General features: G+C 39.3%; 1 protein-coding gene across 1 annotated transcript in view; it reads left to right on the forward strand.

Moving 5' to 3' along the window:
- Nucleotides 1–15,509: 15,509 nt before the first annotated feature.
- The window catches only part of FNBP1 (formin binding protein 1), a 90,938-nt gene continuing 90,748 nt past the window's right edge, over nucleotides 15,510–15,699 (forward strand). Inside the window, exon 1 of the mRNA XM_006892460.1 lies at nucleotides 15,510–15,619. The gene's annotated coding sequence lies outside the window, so the exon portion shown is untranslated. The remainder of the gene's footprint in view (nucleotides 15,620–15,699) is intronic.

A 15,699-nucleotide genomic window follows, 5' to 3' on the forward strand; every position in this document is an offset into this window, starting at 1 on the left:
TTTGCATAGTCAATGAAGCACAGATAGACATTCTTCTGGTATTCTCTGCTTTCTGCCAAGATCCATCTAACATTAGCTATAATATCCCTAGTACCATGACCTCTTCTAAATCCAGCCTGCATATCTGGACGTTCTCTGTTGACATATTGCTCTAAACGTTTTTGGATAATTTTCAGCAGAATCTTGCTTGCATGTGATATTAATGATATTTATTGTTCGATAATTTCCACACTCTGTTGGGTCACCTTTCTTTGGAATGGGAACAAATATTGATCATTTCCAGTCAGGTGGCCAGCTGGCTGTCCTCCAGATTTCTTGGCACAACTTAGTGAGCCCATCCAGGGCAGCATCTGTTTGTTGAAATAAATCAATTGATATGCTGTCAACTCTTGGAGCCTTGTATATTCCTTTTATACAGTTCTCTCCCTTGTCTGTTTCTATGCTGTGTACATTATTTGTCCACTCTTTTCTGTTTTCTCCCAACACCCATGTCAGCCCTGTTTTGTAACAGTAGTATTATGTGGTATTTTTCATTTTGTAACTGAGATAGTTCACTCAGCATAATGTCCTCCGTAGTCATCCATTTTGTTCATGAGTCGTTTTTCAGTGCTGCATTATATTCCCTCGTGTGAATATTCCACAGCTTCTATCCATTTGTTTGTGAACAAAGCAGCAAAACCCATGGGTGTGCATATATCTGCTTGGGTGGCAGTGGTTTCTTTAGGGTATAGTCCCAGTAGTGGAATTACTATGTCAAATGGTATTTCTTTTTCCAACTTTTTGAGAAAAAATATGCCTTTCCATAGTTTTTGCACCATTTTACACTCCCAACAGTGAATAAGGGTTCCAGTTTCTCCACAGCCTCACCAGCATTTGTTGTTTACTGCTCTGTTAAATTTTGTTATTCTGACTGGAGTGAGATATTTCATAGTTGTTTTGATTTGCATCTCTCTTAGAGCTAGGGATTTTGAACACGTCTTCATGTGTTTGTTCAAGATCAGAATATTTTCTTTGGTGAAGTGTCTGTTCATATCCTGTGCCCATTTTGCAATTTGGTTCTTTTTCTTTTTGTGGTGCAGTTTATTGTATTTTTAAAAAATTAGAATATGAGGACAGTAAACGGAGATTTTGAAATAACATTGAATCTTCAACTATGTTAGAGAAGTTAACTATTACAATGGGGGGGGGAATGATACAGTTACCCACAGAGTTAAATTTCAAACCTAAAAGGATTTGCCTTAACTATTTTCCTGTCTTTTTTTTTTATTCCCAAACAACAAATATTGGTGAGGTTGTGGAGAAATTGGAACCCTTATTCACTGTTGGTGGGAATATAAAATGGTGCAACCATTATGGAAGTCTGTATGGCGCTTTCTCAAAAAGTTGGAAATATAAATACCATTTGGTCCAGCAGTTCCAGTACTGGGAATATATCCTAAAGAAGCCAGAACTAGGGAGCTCTGATGGCCTAGTGGCAAGAAGCTGCACTGCAATCCCAGATGTGCGCAGTTTGAATCCACCGGATGCTCTGCTGGAGAAGGAGGAACAATCTCCTCCTGTACCAGTCAGATCCAATTTGACGACACACACACACACAAAATAATAAAATTAAAAAAAGAAGCCAGAACTGCCACACAGTCCTGTTTAGTGCTGTGTTGTTCACAATAGCAAAGGAATGGAAGCAACCAACACAAGTGCCCATCAACAAATAAATGGCTAGAGAAGCTATGGTATATTCACACCAGGGAATACTACGCAGTACAGAAAAATAAGGAACTAATAAAATACTATACAAAATGGGTGACCCAAGAGGACTTTATGCTGAGTGGAATATCTCAGTCACAAAAGGACAAATACTGCATAATGCCACTGTTATAAAATAGGACTGATGTGGGGGTTGGAGAAAAACTAAGAAAAGAGGGGATAAATAATCAACACTGGATTTAAATAGATGATGGAAAGAACTGTCTATAAGAAATATATGATTAGGTATGATTTGCGTGACAGCAGTCCAAAATAAGAGGTACATAGTAACATAGACTAGAGGAGGTGGGTCAGAAATGTATATGGATTTTGTATGCAAACCAATATAAAATAATTTTTAAAATGTAAAAAACCCTACTAGTAAAAAAAAAGTTCTGTTGCTATAAACATTTGTTTGCATGCATATTCCCTTGGGGAGCCTGTCTAAGAGTCTATAGCCTTGACTCTGGATACATACTCAGTAGCAGAATTACTGCATCAAAGTGTAAGTGTATTTTCAACTTTATCAAGTAAAACTGACTGCTTCTCAAAGTTTCCCAGAAGTGTACAACTCCTTCCACTGCACCACATCCTTGTTGATATTTTTAAGTAATAAGAAATATTCAAACAGAACCAACTCAGAGGTGATCCTGATTGGTTTGCCAAGACTGAATTTTTACCAAACCGGTGGATATGAAATATGACTGAGGATGTAATATGCATATCCCTCATTACTGATTAGATTAAATATCATTTTATGCCTATAATTAATACTACATTTTGTCTTTTTCCTTTTGGATTCTTATATTTAAAAAGTAAATTTAAATATTTTTATATTCTAGATACCCATTTCTGTTGATTGTATGCATATTGAATTTCATTTTTGCTTTGACATAATATGCATAAGTATGCATAGACATATCAGTCTATGCTTTGTCTTTTCACTTTCCTTATGGGATTTTTTAAATAAACATTCTATTTCCATTGTTGTTCAGAAGATACACAGCAAAACTATTCACTAGTTGAAGGGGCTACATGTACAGTTCAGTGGCGTCGACATTCTTGTGGGGGCGCCCCCATGCCCACCTTCTTTTCTGAGCTGTTCCCACATTAACGTGAACTCACTGCCCTCCGAGGCTCCTGCCTATCTTTCAATGTGATGCTGTCATATATATGGATAAGAATAATACTCAAGGCAGACATTCTTTTCTAGTTTAACTAAACTGTCATCTGGTTTTAAGAAGACTTCCAGAGTATTTTTCTTTTTAAGGTTTCAAGATGATTTTACAATACTTTTGGGCACTTGATGATACCTTTTCATTAAAAGAAGTTCTTGGTTTTTACACCGCAAGCTTTATAACCTTTCTCTTTGTGATACTTACTTCTTGTGTGTGTTGTTTGTAAATCCTCCTGCCCTACTCCAAGAGCAGAGATTTGGATCTGTACCTGGACAAGATTTCTATCTGTGCCTGTCTTACAGCCTTCCCTTTTACGTTTAGTGGAAGGAGACAGGGGTGTGTGTAGGGTTTAGGTATTTCAGGCTGCAAGTAACAAAAGAACTAAAAAAATGGCTTAGACTCTCAGGACAGTTAAAAATGCGTTCTTTACATTACAAATTTCAGAGGAAGGGGAGTTCCAGGATAGGTGCCACAATTAAGTGACACCTAATTAAGTATCATCAAAGGGCTACGTGCTTTCCATCTCTTAGCTCAGCCGTCTGGACCATGTGAGTGACTGTTGCTTCCTCATAGTTGAAAGGTGGTTGCAAGGTTGTTGCAGGAATGCTCAACATCACAGGCAGTTATGACCACATCAGGAAGAAAGGAGGAGTTTATTAGTAAAGGAGATCTTTCTCAGTAGCCAGTAAGTAGGCAGGCATTCCCTATTGCTCATCTGTTTTGAACCTAACTTCAGTTACCCGCCAGTCACATGTCCATGGCCTCATTGCGAGGGAGGTGAAGAAAGTGATCCTGTAACAGGAGCGGTGCTCTGCCAAGAGGAAGAAGGGTTGGAGGGCAGATTGCATCTGACGGGTAGCCATGAGTGTGTTCCAGGAGATGCGAGATTGAAGTAGGGGCTGGAAGCACGAGCCACTCTTTCTTACAGGGAATTTTAATTAAATAAAGCCTGTTCTCTGAGAGTTTTCTAGTTAGTCTAGCCTGTCGTTTGGCCCTTTGGGTCAGCTGCAGAACTGTAGCATCTGCAGAGTTGTGAATTAGGATGTATTCAGACAGAACCAACTCAGACGTGATCCTCCAGTGGGGTTTCCAAGGCAGTAAATCACATGAGGGAAGATTGCCCATCTTTCTCATGAGGAGTTGCTGGTGGATTCGAACCACTAGAGAGAGGCATCCTTTGGGCTAGCAGCACGCCACCCTACAGACTGCACCACCAGAAAATGTTTATTTTTAAATTTTTTTAAAGAGGGTTTCTCCCACCTCTTACAATGGGATGCCACTCATACATTTCCTTTACCTTTACTTAAAATTGAAAATAAATTAATTGATAACCTTTTTAGTATGATTATTTTTTTCCCCACTGAGTGTAAAGTACCAGGTTATTTTAGCAATATTTTGTTTAATATTTTGTTCCATCCTCTGGTGACCTCGTGGTAAAGAGTTAAACCGCCAACCCTAAGGCATGTGATTCAAATCCAGCAGTCTCTCCTCAGAATAAAGATGAACAGTCTCCTCCCTACTGCCTCTGAAAACCCCCTGGGTGGTCAGCTATGAGTTGGTTCTGATTCAACTGTAAACCACAACAACAATCCATAAATATTTCTAAATAATTCAGGACTTTCTTCAAGCTCTTCTTTATTCTTTGGATTATTTTTAAAGTTCTTCCTAGCATTTAAAATGAGGGTTCTTCTTTTCTTCTCTTGGGTAGGTCTTTGATAGGGAGCATAGGCGTGGAGAATGGTGTAGGGTGTTTGAGAGGTGCATTTTTCCTTTTGAAGCCTCAGAGGGCTTAAAGAAACACAGGACAGCTGGAGGAGAGGAAGGAGGTGGAATCTTTTTGTCTGCTGACTGAGCAGACTCAGGAAAGTGACCAATTCATATTTAGACAGCTTTCATTGTCCAAGCCAATGTATGGCTACCAGGAAATGAACAAATAGCTTCCATTACCAGGTGAAGTCAGACACTGATAGTGAGTGTTTATTTTTAAGTTGTGCATCTTAACAGTCTGCATTTGACTAACCTTTCTTGAACTCTGTCACAGACAGAGCTACATTTTGCAACATGTTGCTTTCTGTGACTAGTTTCTTTGCTTAGACTCACTCCAGATCATCACAGTTGGAGTTAGACCATTCTAAGCCTTCTTTTTATAGCCATGTCATCTTTCTTGCTTCTTTTATTTAAGTTCAGTGTTCATCTGGGAAGTAGATGTTTTCAGGATATCATTTTAAAGTTAAGTAGATTTTTTTAAAAAAAAAATGCTCTTTAAAATGTTTTTTGTTCCTTAAAAAACCACTCTTTAAAAAAAAAAACACCACTCTTTACAATCCATCTCAAGCATGCTTGAGGCAGCGCAGAAGGCACTTACAGATGCTTGTTTTTGCTTGTTGCTTTTACTGTATCTAGAGGAATGGGGGGGAACTGAAAATGACCAAGGTGCCATTTGAACACTGAACTTGGTCAGAAGTTTATGGCTGCTTCTTGGAGGAATGTGTTTCCCTTTAGCAACTTCCATTTCCACAGCATTCTCCCCACCACATCACATTCACTCGGGCTCCAGCAGAGTCAAAATTCTGGTGCTTTTTCTACAAGTGATAGTTACCCTCCCCTTTTCATCTCAGAATGTAATGTGAAATTATGCTGCATTTGCTCTGGCATCCTTGTATTCATTAGCCCTGAGTTTTCTTTTTGTCCCTTCCACTTTGTTGTACATCCAACTCCGGCCTCCTTATTGCTCTTTTACACAATGTAGTTATTGTTATAAAGGGTACTAACTGCTGCTTTTCATATTCTCTGTCTTCACATTCTTTACATCCCTGCCTTTATCCATATGCCTATTCAGCTTCAACTAAAAGGGTTTGCTGTTGTTTTCTAAAAACTATACATGCCTTTCCCCCCTTCTATTTGTTTACCTTCTCACTTTTTGTACCTAAGAACACAATGAGTTGCTGGGAAGAAGCATAAGTGTAGAGTAATTCCTCTGGACCTTCACTTTCAGAGTGGTGACACACTAGTGACTGTTGTCGTAGTTGGGTGCCATCCAGTTGGAACCACTCAGAGCTGACCCTCCAAAGGGTTCTCAGAGGTGCTAGATCACACAGGAGTAGACTGTCCATCTTTGTCTCATTAGGTATACGGTAAAATCGAACTGCAGGACTTTGGTTTGGCAGTGTAGTTCCTTGCCACTAGGCCACCTTTTGTGGTTGTGTGCTCTTGAGTAGAGTACACTTATAGTGACCCTATGAACAACAGATCTGAACGCTGCTTATCTTGTGCTGTCCTCACTATCACACACACAGTAAGTAAGCCAAGTTTGTACATAAGTTATGGCAAATTATGGCAATTCTGAATTTAGAACTTTTCACTTGTGTGCCTTTTGTAAGCTACATCTCTTGCATTAATCTGACTGTCCAACAGTAGAACAGTGATATTGTAGCTTGTACGTTGCCAATCACACTGCAGGTTCCTACTTTATCCGGGCTTTTCCAGCCTTGGGAGCACACCACACTAAATTAAGAGCCTCATCACCAGAGAGAGCAGATAGATAAGTAACTTGATAAAATATGTATCTGCTTGTATTGTTGAAATACAAAGGTGGGTTTTTTTATGTTCCTTGTAATAAACCCTCAGTTCTGACATTTATGATTTATCTGTTATTTATGTGGTAAACAAATGTTTTCTCCTTTGTCTTTCATGCTACTTTGCCTAATGTGTCTTCATCACCTCAAAGTTTAAACCTTATATGTAGGAAAAAACCACAACCCCATATTTGAATATTCTGCTACTAATATACAAAAATCTTTATTTGTACATGGATAGTAATGGAAGCCTTAAAGACCTGAGAAATGCTATTTCGGGTGATATTTGTGATGATACATTTTTGTTTACAACGTTTATAAAACCTTTCCCCCCTATATATTCACCTACTTTAATATTCATAACCTAATTGATTTTTTTCAAATGGTGGCTTTGTTGCAGTTACAACTTGGGCACATCTATACTTCCTGATACTTTTCTCCCAAAGATAGAAGGAAGCTAATCTCAACAGTGTCATCCCAAGGGATTCTGTTTAAATGGAGCCACTTAGTGTCTGTTACTCTGAGTACTCGAGTCTTTAGAAAAGGGCACTTATCAAAACTTGATGTATCCTAAAATAGTGAAAGATCTGCTTCCAGCCATGCTGTCCAGATTGTTACAAAGCCCTGGTGATGGAATCTGTAGCCTGATGCACCAGTAACAGGCTGTGCATCTCCAGTGGTTCAAACCCCCAGCAGCTCTTCTCCTCAGGAGAAGGACAAGCAACCTCCTCCTGTCAAGACTTACAGCCTCGGAAACCAAATTGAGGCTGTGAGTTGGAATCAACTTGATGACAATGAGTCTTTTTGAGAGAAGATTCTTTGTTATGTTGGGACAGATTTGCTTCTGGAGAAAAAATGACCTCAGAATCCTCTTTTCCTGAGTCTCAACCACTCAGGACATTGAGATAGGGTAAGCAATTTAGTTCCGTACTGTTGTTACTGTTAGGTGCCTTCGAGTCACTTGCCTGCCCTGTCCTGTGCCAATCTTACTGTCTCTGACAAACCTACCCCTATTGCCCCAGAGACTGAGTCAATCCATCTCATTGAGGGTCTTCCTTTCCTGCACTGTCCCTCGACCCTCCCAAGCTTGATGTCCCTCTCCAAGGACAAGTCCCTCCTTGTAACATTTCCAAAGTAGGTCAGATGAAGCTTCAGAATCCTTGCCTCCAAGGAGCAACCTGGTTTCACCTTCTCTAAGACGAACCTGTTTGTTCTAACAGTCCACAGTATATTCAACACTCTTCTCCAGCACCACAGCTCAAAGGCATCAATTCTCTTTATATCATCCCTAATCATTGTCCAGCTCTCTGATGCATAACAAGTAATTGCAAATACCATGGCCTGTATCAGAAGCACCTTAGTCTCCAGAGAGACACCATTGCTCTTCAGAACTTTGGAAAGGTCCCTAACAGCAGACTTTCCCATTGCAATAAGTCTTTTAATTTCCTGGCTAGTGGTGCCAAGAGTGTTGACTGTGGAGCCAAGCAAACTAAAGCTGTTAACAATCTCAATCTCTTCACCATCCATAATGATGCTGCCAATTGGCCCAGTGGTGAGAAACTTTGTTTTCTTAATGTTGAGTTTCAATCCATATTGAAGGCTGCAGTCCTTGACCTTCTGCAGCAAGTGCTTCAGATCCTCCTCAGTTTCAGCAAGCAGGGTTGTGTCATCTGCATAACGAAGGTTGTTGATGAATCTTCCCCTAATCCTGATGTGATGCCACATTCCTTTTCATACAGTCCAGCCTCCCAGATGATCTGTTTTTCATACAGATTGAAAAGATACGGAGACAGAATACATCCCTGGCAGACACCCTTCCCGATTTTGAACCATGCTGTCTCCTTGTTCTGTTCTGACAACTGCCTCCTGGTTCAAGTATAGGTTTCACATAAACACAATCAAATCTTCTGGGATTTCCATTCTTCTCAGAGTCAGCCATAATTTGTTGTGATCCATACAGTCAAATGCCTTTGCATAATAAATGAAACACAGATAGACATTCCTCTGGTACTCTCTGCTTTCAACCAAGATCCATTAGCTATAATATCCCTAGTACCATGGTCTCTTCTAAACCCAGCCTGCACATCTGGCAGTTCTGTACTAGACTGGCTTGTTACAGGGATTTTAAATATTGATTTAGAACACTTTTCAGTTGCAGGAACTACAGTATTAAAAGTTGACTCCTTACAATAACCATAGAAATATATATCCTTTGTAGATAAGTTTTCTTATGAATGACCAGGGTTCTAACCCCCAAATCCCAAACCCATTGTTGGACTCATAGTGACCCTGGTGGACAGAGTAGAACACTCCCCCGTAGAGTTTCCAAGGCCCTGCTCTTTAAGGAAACTGATTACCACCCCTCCTCCACCCTCTTCCCCCAACCCCCCACCTCCCCGCTCCCTGAACAGCTGGTGGATTTGTACTGTTGACCTTCTGATAACAGTCAAGATACTCAGCCATTCTACCACCATTGCTCCTTGGCTCAGGTTCTACCTATCCTTAAAGGAAATGGCCTTCTGAATATAGTTCCTGTCTCAGCTCTTCTATATAATATGAAACATGACCATCAAGGGAGCTCTGGTGGCCTAGTGGTAAGGCGCTATGTGATCAACCTGAAGGCAGTGGTTTGAATCCATCAGCACCTCCATGGGACTTGAAGGATGGACAGTCTCCTCCCAGGCAGCTTATTGCCTCTGGAAACCAGTTGAAGCATCAGTTGGTTTCTGACTCATGGTACCAAACAACTACATTGCCATCAAATTGGAACTGACTCATAGCTTATCCTTGGCTGGGTTTCCAGGGCTGTAAATTGCTGGGGAGATTGCCAGTCTCTTCTCTTGTTGGAGCTGCCGGTGGATTGGAACCTCCAGAGAGTCGTGGTCTTTGGGTTAATAGAACAGCCCCCCACAGACTAAGCCACCAGAGCAGCCCTGTTGTGTGTCAGAACATATTTTACTTGTCTTCTTTGGAACGAAGCAGTTTTCAAAGGGAAATTTTAGAGTATCTGTCACATAATTGTTGTTTATCGTCAAATTGGGACTGACTCATAGCTGATCCTCCAACAGGTTTTCAGAGGTGGTAAATCAGAAGAGAGGAGATTGCCTGTCCTCCTGCAGAGCCGCTGTGCCTTTGGGATTACAGCACAGCTTCCTACCACTAGACCACAGAGCTATGGTTCTCAAAGAATGGTTTCCAGACCTTAGGGAGTTTCTGCTGGAGCAGTAAAATAGAAATTATTTTCATAGTGATCCTGAGACATTGTCTTTTTCACCATGTTAGTATTGCACTGATGGCGCAAAAGCAAAAATGGGTTCAGATGACTAGATAGTTTCATTAGCTTGAATCAGACACTGGCTCCAAACTGTACCAGTAGTTACTATGTTCTTTAAAATTACTTGTTAACTGTCCAGAGAGAGAAACAGAAATTGAGAAACAACTCCGTTTTATGAAAAATAGCCCAGACTGTGAAATCTTGACATTTGAATATATGTCTGATAAAATGGGAACTATGCATAAAATTAATACATCCCGAAACACATGGGAGATTCTTTGTATTGTGAACTGAACTAGGTGCTTTTTAATGGAATATAATTTTTTCCTACTAAAAATGAGTGACAGAGCCTTGGATATTTGCCAGGTGTTTTTCTTGGAATGAATGAAACGAGCCTGTCTGTGAGTTCAGGGAAACAACTGGCAATATTTATTGCCAGAAATACATACAGTCCTAGTTTTTAAGTGGAAGTTGGAATTTTGAAAAATATTCAACATTGTAAACTTGACAGTGTCTAAATACTTAATGACTTTTCTGATGAGATAACTAGGACTAGAAACAAATGTGGGTTTTGGTATTTTATATAATGAATGTGTCAACAGTTAGAGGACCTGCATAAATCAATGAAATAATACTTTGAAATAAGCAGTGCATGATGTTTCAAACTGCAGGATGGATCCATGGATTTTAATGTAATAGTACAAAAAGATCATTGCTGTGATTTCAGATTTCACATTGTAAATTAACCTTTACAAATCTATTGTCACATTTCGTTTTGGTAGCAAAGAAAACTATAATTAACTCAAAAAGCTAATGAAACACTCCACATTTTTCTAACTATATTTGTGTACAAAGTCAGATTTCCCCTCCCTTTTAGTCTTTAACTGAAATGATAACAGATTGAGTGCAAAAGCACCTATAAGAACCCAGCTGGTTTCTATTAATTCAAACACTGAAAAGACTTGCATAACATGTAAACCAGTCACAGTTCTTGCTATGTTTTTGAAAGAAAACGTGTAAAGATAAAAGTATGTAATATGTGTTAACATGCAGTGGATTTATCATTGTCCTTTTAAATTAATTAATAAAATTTCATCAGCTGTGAAAACTAGGCCAGGAGCTGATTGTGGAACAGACCACCAACTACTCATATGCAAGTTCAAGCTGAAACTGAGGAAAAGTAAACCAAATCTACAGGAGCCAAAATATGACTTTGATTTCATCCCACCTGAATTTCAGAATCATCTCAGGAACAGGTTTGAAGCCTTGAACACTAATGAGTGAAGACCAGATGAGTTGTGGGAGGATGGTCATTAGAAAGAAGAGGAAGAAAAGACCAAAATGGATGTCAGAAGAAACTCTGAAGCTTGCACTAGAGCGTAGAGAAGCCAAAGCACAGGGAAGAATTCAAGATACTAAAGAGCTGAACAGAAGATTCCAAAAGGCAGCTTGGAATGACAAAGCAAAATATTACAATGAAATGTGCGAAGAGCTAGAGTCGGAAAATCAAAAGGGCCAAACTCGTTCAGCATTTCTTAAACTCAAGGAACTGAAGAACAAATTCAAACCTAGAGTTGCTATAATCAAGGATGCTTTGGGCAGAATATTAAATGATCCAGGAAGTATTAAAAGAAGATGGAAGGAATATACTGAGTCATTGTATCAAAAGGAATTGGCAGATACACAAGAATTTAATGAAATAACATATGAGCAAGAGCCTATGGTGATGAAGGAAGAAGTTCAAGCTACTTTGAAGGAAATAGCAAAAAATAAGGACAATGTGGACAATGACTAGGGAGGACAGAAGGAGAATTGATGCCTTTGAGCTGTGGTGTTGGATGTACCATGGACTGCCAAGAAAACAAACATTCATCCTGGAGAGGGTTAAACCAAGCTACTCCTTGGAGGCAAGGATTCTGGGGCTTCGTCTGACATACTTTGGACATGTTGCAAGGAGGAACAGGTCCTTGGAGAGGGACATCATGCTTGGGAGGGTGGAGGGATGGTGCAAGAGGGGAAGACCCTCTATGAGATGGATTGATTCAGTGACTGGGGTAATCCGGATGGGTGTGTCAGAGGCAATGTGATTGGCACAGGCTAGAGCAGGGTTTAGGGCTTTTGTAAATAGGGTCGCTATGAGTTGCAACAACAACAGTTTTAACTTCTGAAAGAGTAAATATTTATAGATTTAACCTAAACAATTATTAAGTGGGTTTCTTAATTAATTTTAAGAGGGCAAAAGAGTCTTGAGAACAGGGTCAGGTGGCATCAGACAGGAAGGAATGCATTTTTTTGGTATTGGTGTCATCCCCAGAGGAGTAAAGGCTATTTTTTTAAAAAAAAGACTATTTTGTGATATTTGCTTACAAAGGAGTCTTTAAAATTAGAGATTTTTTTTTCATTAGGTTTTCCACATTTTTGTCAAGAATGTAAGTACGCTGATGAGTTTTTCATCTGTTTTGAGTTTTCTTTTCCCTGCTGTCAGGAGAGTCCATGCTGAAGTGATTTGTGTGACATCAGCAGCGGGGTTTGGCATCACCAGAGAAGCTTTAATATTACATAAAAAGAATTATGCTACGTTCACACAGCACACACACAAACACACACACGCGTACTGATTTATGTGTTACAGTGGAAGAGTTTTATTGTTAAGATCTGTCTTAGTTAGACCTTGTTGTTTGAGTAAGTGCTTTATTATAGCCTGCAGATTGTTCTTGAATACAGATAACTTTATTGAAAACATACTTTTGGCTTGAGGCCAGTAGGAGCTTTTTGGGGGGTTTGGGTTTTTTAAAAATTTTATTGTGGTTTGGGTGAAAATTTACAGAGCAAGTTTGTTTGTTGTAATCCCTTCAGTTAATAGCTCTCTTCCTCCTCTCTTGGCTTGGATCTTCGCTTTTAGGCAAATTCTGCCCTGTTGTTTTTGTTTGGTTGAGTGTTGCAAAGAGCATACACACATACTTCTCCCAGGTGTCCCTGCTTCCTTTCTAAGCCTGTGTGCTGTTTTGACTGAAAGCTGATTCTCCAGTTCCTTCCAGTTCTGGGTTTGAAAACCCAGAGTCTCAGAGGTTCCATCCATCTCTATGAGGCCAAGAAGTCTGGTCATTTTAATGATTCTGTTCAGCATTTGTCTTCCACTCTGTCCAGGATCTTCTCCTGTGATAGTGATCAAAGCACCTGGTAGTGGTAGGTGGCACCATCTAGATCAACAAAAGGTTCCTGGTTAGCAGAAGACTTTAGAGAAGCTTTGCTCTAAATAGATAAGGATGATTTATAATCCTTATATGAAACATTTGCATCTCCCTACTCCTAGATAGTTTCAGAATGTTTAGAATCTTGTTTAAAGGCTCCTGGTAGATCAGTAGTAGAATTCTTTTTCCCCCTCCTCCTCCCCCTCCCCTTTGTTGTGTACCTTCGAATTGGATCCAGCTGGCACAGGAGGAGATTGTGTCGTCTTCTCCAGTGGAGCATCTGGTGGATTCGAACCACGTGCCTATGGGGTTGCAGTGCCTTTGGGATTGCAGCATTGCTTCTTGTCACTAGGCCACCAGAGCTCCCCAAGTAGTAGAATTCTTGAGGCCACCAGCTGCTTTATGGAAGAAGATGGGCAGTTTTCTCCAGTTAACTATCTCTGAAAACTCGCTGGAATTTCAGCTATCAGAACATTGTTGTTCCAACAACAACAACAAGGGAGACCGAGATTCCATTTTTAGTCAGTGACCCTCATGGACATTTCCACCCTTTGGTCAATGGTGCTTCCACACTAAGATGAAGTAGGGGGAAAGGTGTTTCCGTGATTTGTCAAAATCAGTTGAGGAAAACCCTGTGGTAGGACTGGCTGACCATTTGTCTCACTGGGCTTGAGGCTGCCGTGAGCCAGGCTAACAACATTATTTGCTTAACAGCTCTCTTCTTTGTAGATAGTACAAACAGCCGGACCAGTATTTCTTGAAATGAAATCAGAGTTTGTGAATTATGTTATTGAAGGCCTGTGAATCAATAAGAAGTTTAAATTTTTGTCCTTTATCCTTTAACATTTTAAAATTTTCATTTAAAGTACAAACTTATAATTATTTTTAACTTTAGAATTATCCTAGTAAGGGGGGTTAGGGAGGAAAATGTGCAAAAATGAATGAATGGAAATCTAAGTTTTCTGTAAACTTTTGTTCAAGTATTAATAAAAAATTTAAATTAAAAAAGAGTATTATCCTAGTAAAGTAACACCTTAATTTCTTTAGTTTGTTTTTTTAATTTAAGGGGGCGGGGGGGAGAAAATTCTTTTTCTTCAGAAGAGAGCTTCTTTAAGAAACAATGGGTATTTTTATCAGTAACTTTTTTTTAATTTTTAATTTTATTTTATTAATTTTAATGAACATTTACAGAGATTTTGGATTTCCATTTATTCATTGTTGTATTTTTCTCCCTTTCTTAACCAAGTTTAGGGGATTGTCTTCAGTGTTTACTGTTTGTTCATGAATAGAAAATAGAGTCGTTTCACAATGTCAGACTTAAAATGAAGATCTAAATAAACCCTAGCTAGGCACATTAGTCAGTGGTAGAAAAGAGCAAGTGGTTTCTTCAAGTGTCTGTAGAATCTTTTCATTTTGCAACCTCTTTTTCACTCATGGAAACTGTTGGAACAATCTCCTGGCTTTCATTTCTTAGTGATTCTAAGCGTTTTCATAGTCATGTCAAGGAGCTATGGTAGTCTAGTGAGTCAGAAGTTGCACTGTCATCCCAAAGGTCAGTGGTTAAAATCAGTAGGAGGAAAAAAAAAATCAGTAGGAGGAGAAAGATGAACAGTCTGCTCCCATGTGATTTACAGCCTCTGAAAACCTGCTGGTGGGTCAGCTATGAGTCAGGTCTGACTAGAAGAAAAAGAATCATGTTACATCTCTTATAAATTAGTGGCTCGTATGAACCTGCCAGAGTCCGAGCTCCTAGACGGACATTTGGGCCATTAGGTAATCTCGCTGTTGGTTGTTTCTAGTCTCGTTGCTTAAAACCGGCCCATGCCTTTGCACCTTGCCCTCCCCCACTATCACCCTGTGATCAGTTGATCAAATCCACATGATTCTGGACATCTCCACATCTCTGCACTTCCTGCTGTTGGAATGCTGGCCTCTCCGTTCTTCCCGATAAGAAAGCTCAAGGCACTCTGCAGGCTGCTGCTCTTCATTTTAGTTCTCGTTTCAAGCACCATTCATGGCACATATTGTATACCATGTTCGAGGCATTTGAATAAATAAAGACCACTAAGTTATTTTACTCTCTTGTTTTGAAGAAAGCTAAACCTTCCAACTTGAGAAAAAGGTCTTCCTACTCCCTTGCCCTAACTTTCACTCAGCAGGTTTTATTGATTGCCCGGCAATTATAATTTAGGTCTTAGTACTTTGAGTTTGTTGTACCTGTGTGTGTTTCATCTCTCAATTTTTGATATCTGGAAAGGACATTTTCTTTGCACTAGGATGTTAATGTTATTTTTTAAAAAAACCATGTTTCTAGTAGAAATATGGAAGATGAACTCATGGGTCAGAGTTCATTTCTCCAGGCAGTTTTTGAACCTAATTTGGTAATGTTTATTTAAAACTGCTCAACAAAAAAGCACCCCAGTACAATCATGGAAAATATTAGTGTTATGTATGTAGAAATATATTGTTGGGAGACTTGCTCGTTGAAATAACTTTAATCATAAGAGAAAGACTGTAAATGCTCACTTTCCCTTTTCCACAGGATCAGTTTGACAACCTTGAAAAACACACCCAGTGGGGAATTGATATTCTTGAGAAATACATTAAATTTGTAAAGGAAAGGACAGAGATTGAACTCAGCTATGCAAAGCAACTCAGGTAAGTTGATGTATTGAGCAATCTATTTATCTAAAGTTAACTAGATTATGGATTTAAGGATAATTTATATTATATTTATA

The sequence above is a fragment of the Elephantulus edwardii genome, unplaced genomic scaffold (genome assembly GCF_000299155.1).
Source record: "Elephantulus edwardii isolate Elephantulus edwardi_28Jun2011 unplaced genomic scaffold, EleEdw1.0 scaffold00116, whole genome shotgun sequence".
Classification (NCBI taxonomy): domain Eukaryota; kingdom Metazoa; phylum Chordata; class Mammalia; order Macroscelidea; family Macroscelididae; genus Elephantulus; species Elephantulus edwardii.